This window comes from Quercus lobata, chromosome 5, assembly GCF_001633185.2.
Source record: "Quercus lobata isolate SW786 chromosome 5, ValleyOak3.0 Primary Assembly, whole genome shotgun sequence".
NCBI lineage: Eukaryota > Viridiplantae > Streptophyta > Magnoliopsida > Fagales > Fagaceae > Quercus > Quercus lobata.
In genome coordinates this window covers 61,987,572-62,001,335 of record NC_044908.1, presented here as the reverse complement: position 1 = coordinate 62,001,335, position 13,764 = coordinate 61,987,572, and the positions used below count along the sequence as shown (strand labels likewise).

The 13,764-nt window shown below is 32.7% G+C and overlaps 1 long non-coding RNA gene across 2 annotated transcripts; it reads right to left on the bottom strand.

Moving 5' to 3' along the window:
• Positions 1–4,906: 4,906 nt before the first annotated feature.
• LOC115992718 lies at positions 4,907–7,813 on the bottom strand. Of its 2 annotated transcripts, none has more exons than XR_004092631.1 (3): positions 6,906–7,813; positions 5,439–5,500; positions 4,907–5,138 (listed from the first exon to the last, which is right to left on the bottom strand). It is a non-coding gene; the product is annotated as an uncharacterized LOC115992718 (long non-coding RNA). The 2 variants fall into 2 exon arrangements; XR_004092632.1 differs by having other exon boundaries at positions 7,673–7,813.
• Between the last annotated feature and the right edge of the window lie 5,951 nt (positions 7,814–13,764).

The window sequence follows — 13,764 nt, the reverse complement described above, 5'->3', positions numbered from 1 at the left end:
TCCCTATAGTGACGTTTTAAGGACCTATAGTGACGTTTTATAACTCGATTTCATGAATATCGAGTTACAAAACGCCACTATAGGTCCTTAAAAACGGCACTATAGAGCTTAACTCGATTTTGAGAAAATAGAGTTTCAAAAGAAGAGTATTTTCTTAATTAGTTTGAAAAGAGGGATATAAGATTATATAATTTGGGTGAAAATGGCATAAGGCAATTTTGTCCCGACCTACACTAACAGTAAATGATAATTTTGGTATCTTGGTTAGATAATAAGTTGAAATTCTCTTTCAAAAATAATAATAATAATAATATATATATATATATATATATAAAATATTTCAAAAGATATTCAATTCTATCCAACACCAACCACACGAAAACAACAAGTGTGGACTGGACGAGTATACTGGCAGTCTGGCAGTGACAACTCCAAAGAGAATGGCCAAGAATCCAAAAGCTTGAGCGACAGGTCGACATGCTTGGACAGTCATCGCACTTGATGAGGAAAAAGAAATGTGTACGTATGTAACTGCTTGATTCAATATTAATTAATACTGTCGCCTAAATTAGGGCACTTCTAGAAGTTAAGTGTGGCCACACATATCCATAAGAAAAAACTGGGAGAACTAGTCTCTAGCTGTTATCACTAAGATTGAGAAGTTTCCCTGCTTGAAATAAAATTATTGGTTTGTGTAATATTTTTGTTGAAATAAAAAGGAGAAATTATATTACTTTTTTGATGAAGGAGAAACATATATATATATATATATATATATTACTTGAAAATCTTATTACTTGCACCAATAATTTTACCAATAAGAGATGGTTGAGTCGAAGTGTGGATTAGACTGCTCTCTTGATACGGTAAATGGAATTTTCCAATGTAGTAGATGAATAGATACACCTAACTGTATAACTTATTGTTGTAGCATTTTAATATTATATAATTAAAATGGATTAATATGACAACATAAATATTTCGGTTGAAAACAACGGCCATCAATCTTGATTTTTTTAGATACTCATCGATTTTGAAAACAACGGCTATTTGGCAGCAACTATTTCGGTTATGCTTTCACCTTCACAATACCCATAATTATAGAATTTAGTGGGTGTGAACTCTACATGCATGCGCTTTTATTCAAAGTATATACATGTATGATCTTTTTCTATAAATAAAAAATAAAAAATAAAAAATAAAAAGTATATACATGTATAAAAGATGGGTAATTCTGCGGTACCTCCAAAAAAGGAGGTACGGTACCCACTAGTAGGTAATCTGCTATACCAAGTTACTTTTTTCTCACATTTGACGATTCTATCCTCACATTGTGCAGTTTCAATATCACATGTAACAGTTCTTTTCTCACATTTGGTGATTCCCTTACTTTTTTCTTACATTTGATGGTTCTATCCTCACATTGTATTGTTCCAACATCACATGTGACAGTTCTTTTCTCACATTGTGCAGTTCCCTTACTTTTTTCTCACATTTGATGGTTTCATCCTCACATTGTGCTGTTCTAACATCACATGTGACAATTCTTTTGTCACATTGGGTGGTTCCCTTACTTTTTTTCCCACATTTGACGATTTCATCCTCATATTGTGTAGTTCCAACATCACATGTGACAATTCTTTTCTCACATTTGGTGGTTCCCTTACTTTTTTCTCACATTTGATGGTTCCATCCTCACATGTGCAGTTCTAACATCACATGTGATAGTTCTTTTCTTACATTGTGCAGTTTCCTTACCTTTTTTTTTTTTTTCTCACGTTTGACGGTTCAATCCACACATTGTGCGGTTTCAACATCACATGTGATAATTCTTTTGTCACATTGGATGGTTCCCTTACTTTTTTCTCACACTTGACGGTTTCATCCTCATATTGTGCAGTTCCAACGTCATATGTGACAGTTCTTTTCTCACATTTGGTGGTTCCCTTACTTTTTTCTCACATTTGACAGTTCAATCCTCACATTGTGCAGTTCCAACATCACATGTAATAGTTCTTTTCTCGCATTTGGTGATCCCCTTACTTTTTTTCTCATATTTGACGATTTCATCTTTACATTGTGCAGTTCCAACATCACATGTGACAGTTCTTTTCTATCATTTGGTGATTCCCTTACTTTTTTCTCACATTTGACAGTTTCATCCTCACATTGTGCAGCTCCAACATCAAATGTGACAGTTTTTTTCTCACATTTGGTGGTTCTCTTTTTTTTTTTTTTTTTTTTTCCTCACATTTAACGATTTCATCCTCCCATGTGACAGTTCTTTTGTCACATTGAGTGTTCCCTTTTTTCTCACACTTGACGAATCGATCCTCACATTGTGTAGTTTCAACATCACATGTGACAGTTCTTTTATCACATTTGGTGGTTCCCTTATTTTTTTTCTCAAATTTGACTGTTTCATTCTCACATTGTGTAGTTTTAACATAACATTTGACAGTACTTTTGTCGCATTTGGTGGTTCAGTTTTTTTTTTTCCTCAGTTTTGACAATTCCATCCTTATATTGTGTAGTATCAACATCACATGTGACTGTACTTTTGTCACATTCAGTGGTTCCTTTATTTTTTTTCTCACATTTGTCGGTTTCATCCTCACATTATGTAGTTCCAATATTACATGTGACTGTTCTTTTGTCACATTTGGTGGTTCCTTTTTTTTTTCTTTTTTCTTTTTTCTCACAGTTGATGGTTCCATTATCACATTAAGCAGTACCAACATTACATTTAACTGTACTTTTGTCACATTCGGTGGTACCCTATTTTTTTCTCACACTTTACAATTCCATTGTTATATTAGGCAGTACCAACATCTCATGTGACCATACTTTTATCACATTCAATGATTCCCTTATTTTTTTTCTTATATTTGACGGTTTCACTGTCACATTGGATAGTACTAACATCACATGAGACAAAAATACCCCCCTAAATCTCTCAAAAATTATTGTGATACCCTTAATACCTAAAAATTGACTGATATACCCTTAGAACCTAGAAAATGACTGAAATGACCATAAAACCTAAAAAATGACTGAAATACCCTCTAATATCTTTAGAACCTAAAAAATGACCTAAATGACCCTAAAATCTAAAAAAAGTCTGAAATGACCTTGTAACCTAAAAAGTAACTAAAATATCCTTAGAACCTAAAAAACAACCATAATGCACTTGAAACCTAGAAAATGACCGAAATACCCATAGAACCTTAAAAATGATTGAAATGACCCTAAAACCTAAAAAATAACCAAAATACCCTTAGAACCTAAAAAATGACCTTGAAACCTAAAAAATAACTAAAATGACCTTGTAACCTAAAAAATAATTGAAATACCTTTAGGACCTAAAAAAATAACCGTAATACACTTGAAACCTAAAAAATGACCGAAATACCTTTGAAACTTATAAAATGACCAAAATACCCCCCTAAAACCCTCTAAAATTACTGAAATACCCTTAGAACCTACAAAATGACAGAAATGACCGTGAAACCTAAAAATGACCAAAATGACCCTGAAGGCTGAAACCTAGAAAATGATTAAAAATCTCTTAGAACCTAAAAAATGACTATAATACCCCTAAAACCTAAAAAATTACTAAAATACCCCTAAAACCTAAAAAATTACCAAATTACCTTTAGAAACCTATAAAATGACCAAAATACCTCCTAAAACCTTTATTTGCAAGACCAAAATGACAAAAAAAAAAAAAATATATTATATAATCACTCTACTTGCTTCCCCCCCCCCCCTAAAATTCTCAGTGGAACTTATAAATTTTCTTTTGTCATTAAGTTGTTGTATACTTATTGAAATTTAAAAAATGATAAGTTATCTAAAAAAACCTATTTTGCACGCACGCACACACGCATTTATGGGAGGTTGTTTTAACTAATATATTTAGTAGTTAGTACCACAACTTAGTGCCCTAGTTTTGACCTAAACCTTATGATTTTAAGTTTTTTTAAGTTTTATTTTGAAATTCCTACAAAAAACCTTAGGGTTGTGTTTAGATGGCAACATTTGGATTTGGATTTTAAATCAATGGATTTAAATGCCTTGATTTGAAATCCATTGATTTTAAAATTCCTTGTTTGAGTATTTTTATACAATGAAGGATTTGAAATTCTATTGTTGGAATACCTAAATTTGGATTTGGATTTGGAATTAAGATCATAAAATATTTTTTCCAATTATTTTTTTTCTTAAACCTTCTACATTTTAATTTTAGTAACTTTTTTAATAAATACATGAGGTAATGAAAAAGCCATTGACAACCCAATTCACAAAATGATAACTAAAAATCTGTCATCATAACCAACTAATAATTTGCTATTAGTAAAAACTTGAGCTTGCAAAATATGAATTTATCATATAACTAATTGAATTGAGAAATCCCTATTTGAAATTCTATTAGAAATTTCCTCAAGCACTTGCCATGCCCTCTTTTTAAATCCCAGATAGAGTTATCCTTGCAAGGAGCATGCCAACTCATTAAAACAACCAAAGCAATCATTAAACCCTAGAAGCTTATTTCTTAAAGTTCAAACTGCTAATCACTATTGTTGGAATTTGGATGATTTGGCTGCCTCTTTAGAAGGAGAAGGAAAGGCTTGCTACAAACAGAAAATTGGAAGAACTCAACAAATTTTGATGTTTTTGTCTAGAAGTTGATTTGACTGATACTGAACTTGAAAAAAGGTGCATGAAGTAAATGCAACTGTCACGACCCAAACCCAATACCTAAATTTGTGACCATGACCAGCATGTTAATATCAAGCTTGAACCTGATATTAACAAGAATCAACTAAAATTTTAAACAAAAAGCTTTCCTCTTTCTTTTCATTGTTGTTTCTTTACTTTAATATATAATTTTTCACTTGATATTCAGAGCATTTACATTGTACTCCAAGGGATAACTTAATCCACTAGTTATTCAATTTCGGAATTTCACATAATACATCTCTTAATATATTAAAGTACACAACTTTCATTGGATTCTAAAATACACAATACTACAAAGCTAAGCATCAAACTTCCAAAACAGGGGCTATACTTTTAAAGCTAAAACGAGTTCCTCCCAAAACTCAACTAAGGATCCCTCTGCTCCAAAATAAAACCTGTTGAGTGAAAAAGTGGAAGGAGTGAGCTAAATAGCTCAATAAGGGTAAGTTACATGAGAATTTAATAAGAATGCATGTAAACCAAAGCATTTCATTTTTATAGATGTTCAGATAGGAGAACATCTTTTAATTTCGTGCATATTATTTTATATACTTTAGATTTTGTAAGCATCACAAACATATTTTTGTCTAAAACATGATTGTATGCAATATCTCTATTCAAAACCTTTTAGTGCATAATAATCTTTTTGAAATAACCTCATGACTTACTAAATACTCATATCACTTATCCCTTACCTGAAAGCAGATGAATCAAGAGCCTAAGGTCGAAGGAGCTCAGACTTGGGCGCTGGTAATACCTATACCAAATATCAAAGCTTATTACTATTAATTCTACCTTAGCATAAACTTATACATACATATAGAAAACCTAGCTCTCAAAATCAAGGAAATCCTAATCCTACCTCAAAGAGGTTCCCCAAACACAAGATACATATATCAAAAAACATGATTCACATAACCAAAGAAAAATCATTATATTCACATTCATATTCAATCATATAACAAAGGAAACACATTCAATTCAATTGCAAGGGTTTAATAATTCATTAGGTTTTTACAGCTTGTCTACCAAATTCAAAGTAAATGATTTTTTCTAAAATGACATTTTCTAAATAACCAAATGGCAGAGTATTAACAAGCCATCCTTTGGTTTTCTTACTTGCATTAACATTCTTAATTAAGTAACCAAAATACCCCTGGGCAGCCATAAGGCAGCATAGAACTCAGTCATTGCAATTACAATTTCGTGTAGTCATTTAGGGTTAAACTTAAAACTTAAAACAAGGAATTAGCTTCAATCAGCACATGAAAATTAATATTCACACTCTTCAAAGCTGAATCTTATAAGTTCAAGGAATTATGTATAAAAATAAGTAAATCAGATTTCCAAAGATTGAATAAGTACATAATCCTCATTAATTAACAATATAGTTTGTCAGGATATTACAGCAGCCCACACACAAACAATAAACAACATAGCAGAATAAAAAATCAAACTTACCTCTCCTGCCATAGAGGACAAATATAACTAGCCCCCTTTTCTTTTTTCTTCATTAAAAAAAAAAAAAAAAAAAAAAAAAAAAAAAAAAAAAAAAAAAAAAACAATAGTATAACTAGTTTATTTGCAAGAACAAAAACACAAAGTAAAACTTAACTTTGGTCTTCCAATAAGCAGCTTTCATAGTGACATAGGATATACCAAATTTATTTTAGAACCTACTATCATCAAAATGAACCCAAAAATTGGTTGAACAATATGACACTTTAGTGCATGTTAACTCTCTACCTCTATAAATACTAGTGTTGTCTAATGAAAATTGTATACAACAAAAAGAGGGGAAAAAAAAAGAAAAAAGAATGAGAGGATGATGAAAAACACATCAACTAAACTAGGAAAATTAATCAAGAAACACATGTAATTAATCGTTAAGAGATCAAAAAAGTTGGACTTATCAGCCAAATATGTGTGTAACCCAATCGACCTTGTTTCCATAAGAAATTCAATACTTTCAAAACATAATCAGTCTCAACCCCTTATTTTACATTGTAACTTGAATCTTCTAACACGGCATCAAAACTTCTTTAATTTTTAACAAAAAGAAACCTTAAAGAATGAAATTTTGCTCCATATGACATAAGAAGATGCATAGCAAAGACATGAAGTAAAGAATATTTTACTCTGATGGCTATAACTATGGTTACCTCTCTGCTTTGAGAAAAAATCTTTTAACTTACAGCTGAGACCTATTGATTTCTATGCAAGTATTCTTCATGCATAATCATCAATTGTTCTGCCACCTGCCTAATTATCAAGAATTCAATAGCATATATGGACAACAAGTCCAAGCCAAAAAAAAACCTATTTGTATCAAATAAGATCCAAAAGATTAAACTAGGTTCTTAATAAACAATCATTACCCAAAGAAATTCATTTCATTGACCAACATAAAAGCACGTCGCACCAAATATAGCCTGAAGCATAATATTACATTGAAGCATGACTTCTCCAACTGAACCATATATATTCCCTTGAAGGGAGCAGCCCTGGCCTTGCAATATATATATATTCCCATTTAGAAGTCAAACCCAATTTAAGATGAAATTTACTCTTCTAAAAAATAAGGACTAAAATTATAGTTGTACTTGGCAAAAACAAACTGAAGCTCTAACATACTGTATACAACCAAATTGAGCTTGCAAAGTTTAATTGCTACATGATCAACATATTTGACTCCAGTCCTAAAAATTCCAAATATAATAAACATGACTAGCCATCTGGAAAAACAAACAAGAAGAGAGCAAATCGGTTCAAACCTATAAAGTGTAGATAATACATGAACTCTCAATGTCTACCATCTTCAATTTCTGTGTTGCTTCCGAAAAAGCAAAGAAAGAATTTGGGAAAACAAAACAACCATGGCAATTAAGAGATTTCGCATATTTTATGGAATTAGGGATTTGATCCTAACCTTCTAGTTCCACTATATCAAAGTGATTTTGATCTTTTTGAGAAACCTTCATTGGTGAGTAAAGCCACGAGACAGAGATAGAGATCACCCAAGTGAGAAGAGAAGCAGTTTGAGAGAGGAGAACGTGAGAGAGTCGAGGGCACAGATGAAAAAGTATGAGACTGTGTTTTTTTTTTTTTTGGCTTTTATACTAAACCCGCTTGAACGGTAGCAGGTTTTTCATTAAAATAAAATAACGGCTAGGATTAGAGCAAGTAAAATCTATGGTTCTGATTTTAGCAGAAACCGTACCCACCAAAAAAATATATGGGTACAGTAGAATGACCCATAAAAGATATTATCCAAATTAGGTTTGCAACAAGAATAAAGGCTGCAGCATTAATTAAGTAATGAATAAGATTTGATTGTAACCGCTTTAAACGAATTTATATTTTAAAAATATAAAAATTTTGTTTACACAAAAATAAATGACTAATCAATGCTTTTAAATCAAATAGAGAAATGAATATTTGAATTTGATTTATGAAATATTTTTAGAAATTTTTTATAGAAAAAAAAAAGATATTTTTAATAATTTTTTGTATTTTTCATAAAAATTGTATTAAATTTTTCTAAAATTGTCAATTAACAAATATTTTAAGAGCACTCGATAATATAACCCTATATATATATATATATATATATTGATTTTACTAACGTAAGGGCACACATTAGTAAAATCCAACATAAAAATAACTTTATCAACTATCAAAAACGACTAATACCCATTTGTTCTGACAACCCTCCTTGGAAATATATACATTATTTCCACGTAATATATTGAACCTGACATATCGATTTCCATGGATAACATAAAAAGGTGCTGTGGGTGGACCTAGGTTTGTGGGGCTGTGGGAAGCAGCTCGCCATGGGTCTTGGGATTGAGATCTGTGGAGTGGTTGATTTGAGTTTAATTTTTCTGGGTTTGAGAAGTCCTGAAATATATGTCTAGATTTGAAATTGGGGTTTCAAATATATGCCTAGGTTTGAATTCATTTGTTCTTAAGTTCCATGAAAGTTCTCTAAGTTTTTTTTCATTCTTTCTTTTTCTTCCAACAGAGAAGTTGAAACTGTGATTTTTCTCTCTCTGCATGTTAATTTTCAATGTGTTGCTAGCAATTTGTGACTCTTTTTTGTGGGCTTAATTTTGAAGCCAATCTGGTATAAAATGTGGGATCAAATGTTGTGCTATATTTTTGGGGTTGTATTTTGATAGATCTATGGTTTGTACTTTGATGGTATTGCTTAGTTTGATTTGTATTAGTTTTTTGGGTGTATGTTCTTCATGTTTGTGAATGGTGAGAAACTAATACCATATTTTAATCTTGTTTTTCTTTTGTCTTTTGTTGTTGTTGTTGTTGTTGTTGTTGTTTTTTTTTTTTTTTTTTTTTTGGGGAAGAGAGATATAAAATGGGTGTAAAAAGACTTATTTACCCTTCTTTTTTAACAGAGATGGGTAACAGAGACTAAACGGAAGTAACCTCAGGTAGGTAAAGTATCAAAAATGAAACCACAGGTGGGTAAGTTAAATTTGGGCTAAACTACAAGTGGGTAATATGTAATTATCCTAATTAGTTATGAGTTATGATGTACAATGATGCATTTTGTGTATTCATTTCAAGAATACATGAGGTAGGGTTGTAAATGAGTGGAGCTTTGTTAAGCAGTGAATGATTAAGCTCAACTCAACAACAAAAGTAGAATGTTCAAGCTTGGCTTGAGCTTGATACGAGCCTACAAATAATGTTCAAGCTTAAGCTTGTTATAAAGTATAAAAGCTTGAACTAATAGAATATTAACCATATTCTCTCCTCTTTCACATTTTTGAAAATGAGATAGGTTTGACACTTTTTTTTATATTCTTTGAAATGACCCAAATTTGCACACAATCTTCCCATTTAAGTTCAGTACAAAAAAATGAATCCAAGTACCCTTTACAAGAGTTCACTCAATCTTTCAACTAAGTTGTGGATATTGAGCAAAATACAAGGTAATAAGGGAGGGAGCAAACCAGAACTCAAATTCCTCATCAACTATCTACCATTATCAAAAAATTTCTTATTTGGCAATAGTTACAGATTCTATCCATTTTCCCAACTACAATTGGTCTTTTACATCTCTGCACCAAACAACAGACAAGCAGTGTGTACTACTACCAACAAAACTAAAAAAATCCCACAACATCAAATCAGTAAAAAGAACAGAAATTTATATTTAATCTATCATTGTTTAACCTTCACACCTTCTTAACCTTTACGCGAGAGCTTTGGACACTACAAAAGCAGGGAAATTGAGCCTTAAACCTTTCACTCCATCTTGAAAGAAGATTCTGATTGATTCCACACTTCAACTATCATAGACTACACAAAATTCAAAATGTTAGTCATCTTATAGTCCTTGCACTGTAGATTGGATGAAAACATTGCTTTCAGTTTATTAATATCCTCCCCTATACGGATCAGCATCTCTTCAGATTGCTTGAGACCACATTTGAATGTGGACTGCTCCACATTCATCGAGTCCTGTGATTCCGGAAGAAGTGGATGACACATAATAGATTCCAAATGCAGTGCTAGCACAGTGAATTGATCACAGAGTAGATCTAGAGCTTGCTCGAGGAATTTATCAAATAGGTCATCAATGGGGCTTCTTCTGTACGAGATTTTTTTCTGATTGCTTTGATCTAGTTCTGAGAGCTCTATACCAGCCCACTCTCCTTTCATTGGTTCATCATTTTTATCCGTTTCTTGTAAATTGATAATCTTGTTAATCACCACATCTTCAATACTAAGACCTTTGAGTGCAGATTTGAAACTTCCAATCTTTTCTGTTCCCAGACATCATAAACACGAAATCAAACATCAAACGAGACAGCTCAATCCCAACTTCAACTGCTTGAACCTTTATCGCATTCAGAACCCCAAATTCTTTATCAGATTCATTACACTCTTTTATGGACTCCTTCAAACTCTTCCTCCCACCCTCTTGTTCTTTCTTGAATCCTTCTTCACAATTACGCCTCAGTATTTGCAACTTTTGTTCTGAACCCTCACCACCTTCTTTTTTCTTGAATGTCACACCACTTCTTGTTGCAGCTATTGTTATGTGTAAATCTTGTTCCAATCTTTTAACCAATGAGTCCGACCCCATCATATCTTCAAAGGCCTTCATCACTATTGATCCAAAGAACAGCCTCTTGGCCCTCATTGCTGCATCACCGCTTTGTCCTGCAGGGTTGAAAATTTGAAATCTTCGTCATCTCCAAGACGAATATCACTAACACGCTTCAATACAGGTTGAATCTCATTTGAGGTCTCCTTGAATCTGACAACTTCTTCTTCTTGAAAGTAAGGCTTTGTTAGAGAATCAATGAACCTCTTTCTCGAGTCTTGTATATTCTTCTGCAGTGACTGAAGACACATGATCATTTCACTAGTCTGTGTATGCAATGTTTCCATGTAATGAAACAACTCATTAACACTGGAAAAATCGAGATCAATCATGACTTGATCTTGGTTAGCCATTGATATCTCTACAAAAGCTTTTGAGAGGGACAAAGTGTTTGTTTGTTGGGAAATGAAGGACAGAATGATCAGTGCAGAAATATGGAAAGTTTTTGAGAGAGAGAGAGAGAGAGCCAAGATAATGATTTCATAGGGAATGGTTATTTCAGTTATTTCAGTTACGAGTGAAAGATTGCATCACCTGTGATTGATATTTTATTTGGTGCACTTCGGTTTTGCTGAGATAAGAGCCTAATGAGTGGAGAGTCTTGTATAGTTGTATGCATTTCAAATCAGAGGCTGGTCACTTGTGAAACAGAACAGCATGAAAGTGTTCCTGTTAGTAACAGTACTGTATAGCGTAAAGTCACATGTGATTAATAGAATTAACCGTGTGCAAAATAGATATAGTGCACTTGGGTCAGTTACATATCAGATTAGGAATTAAGAAATTCCTTTCCATTTCAATTTGACCTCCCTGGTGTGATAACTGATAAGGCTGAATGAAGCTGAAGTTGGCAACCACCTGTCTTCCATAAACTTTCACACTAACTGCGCTTCCAATCCTCCATCTACTCCTGCCTCTAATATACTTCTCCATGCATATGAGGCTCCAAAGTGAATCCTAATTTCTAACAATACGGAAAATATCTCGATATGAGAGTTCAGTATAATACTTTTGGACTTTCTAGATTGGGAAAAATCTGTAGTGCACAATGTGTGTGCAATAAACCCTGCCCTTCTAGATTTATGTACTTACGTATAATTTTTTTTTCCCCCCTTTATACACTGCCTGTGTACCAGGGGAATATATTTGTATTACTTATTTTATGTTTTTGATAAAATGTTTTATTTACCTAAAAAATAAAATAAAAAAGAGGGTTCGTTATAGTAGTGTGTGGGTACTGGGTATTTTGTATGGGAGCAGCCAACATTGCCTAGAAACATCTCCCAGTTGAAAGACAACTCATAATTTGACGCTTTTTTTTTCCTGATTGGGACAAGGTTATATCTTATGTACATTACGTAATAAATCGATTGGGATGGGTAGGAGGAATGTAACGAAAATAATATTCGCATGGATGCACTCTCAGTTAGCAATTAATATATATTGTAATCTCCTTTGACATCCTTAAATGCCTATAATTAAGATTTCCAAGTTCCAACCCCTTCACTTGACTCTAAAGGGTAATAACTAGTGTACACACACTATTGCATACAAAGTACACACAATAAATTAAACTCGTGACTTAAAGTTACGATTTCCACTTGAAAATTGTGATTTCAATTCACAAGTTCAATGCCAAAAAAGATAAATGCTTTTGACACCAAAACCCTAACATGGCAAGGGTACACTAGACATTGCAAGGATTGTCCAAATAATGTACGTCATATCAATTCAAAATTTCTGAGAATACTGGTAATCAGACTACTTATTAGGATAAGTTGTACATGAAAGTAAACTGTTTTTATTCTCCTGTACAATGAAGGTCAATTAAGCTTTCAACCCAACTACATGAAGTTGGCTGTATAGAACCATAAATCCTCTTACACCAGTTTAAAGCCTTGTTGAGATTCACATTCCTAAGATCATAAGATGTTCATAATCGATTCAATTAGTAAGTAGTATTAGGGTAATCCAATGATTGAAGCCAGACTGAACCCTAGAACAAGCAGTCTTCATGGTCCATATTACATTATTAACATTCATCACGGGAAACTTATTAAGTAGATCTTATTATAATGAATTGTAAGAAGTGAGAACATTGAATTTTATGACAAGGTATTCCAAGCTAGCACAAATGCAAGTCTCTGCCCCCAAAAACCGTACCGGCCACCACATGTTGTCACCTAATGCACAAGGTTCTGAAACAACCAGTAATCTTCAAGTAACAATCTCGTTTCCTTTCCAGAATTTTTCCATTTCTTCTTACTGCTACCCTACCCCTCCTAAGAAAATCCAGATTGGAGATTAGCAGCCATCATTAATTTCAAAGTGCCAGCCCAAAATGCTCTCCTCATTATTTATAGTTATTTTCACATCTTGTAAATTAGCCCATGCAGCTTGAGAGTCTACTTTTGGCAATCATTTATACTACTCAGTGTTTTGTAGCTTATCCACATAAGTACTTTAAGTCTTTAACCAGCACTAAGACAGTCATTTCCTCTGTAAAATATTTTTAAAAGTTAACTTTGGCCAATAGGGCATGGAATCAAGACCATTAACTGCATAACCACATCATTTTTACACCCATTCTTTGTAAACAACTGTCGTTGCGGGCAAGCTATGTGAATTATAATTAAAACTCCCTGTCCTGCACAAATAAAAATATGGCAGAACATACACGGAGGTACAAATTAGATAGCTTAATTCATACTGGAACACAGATTTTTACCATGTTATTCACAACAGAGTTCGTAATATCCTATTAATAATACACTGGTGATTATCTGCCATGGGCTATCTAACAGGAACATTACATGACAATTAGAAATTTTTTGAATCAACAGCTAACTTCAGCTCAAAATGAATAACACAAGCCACATGAA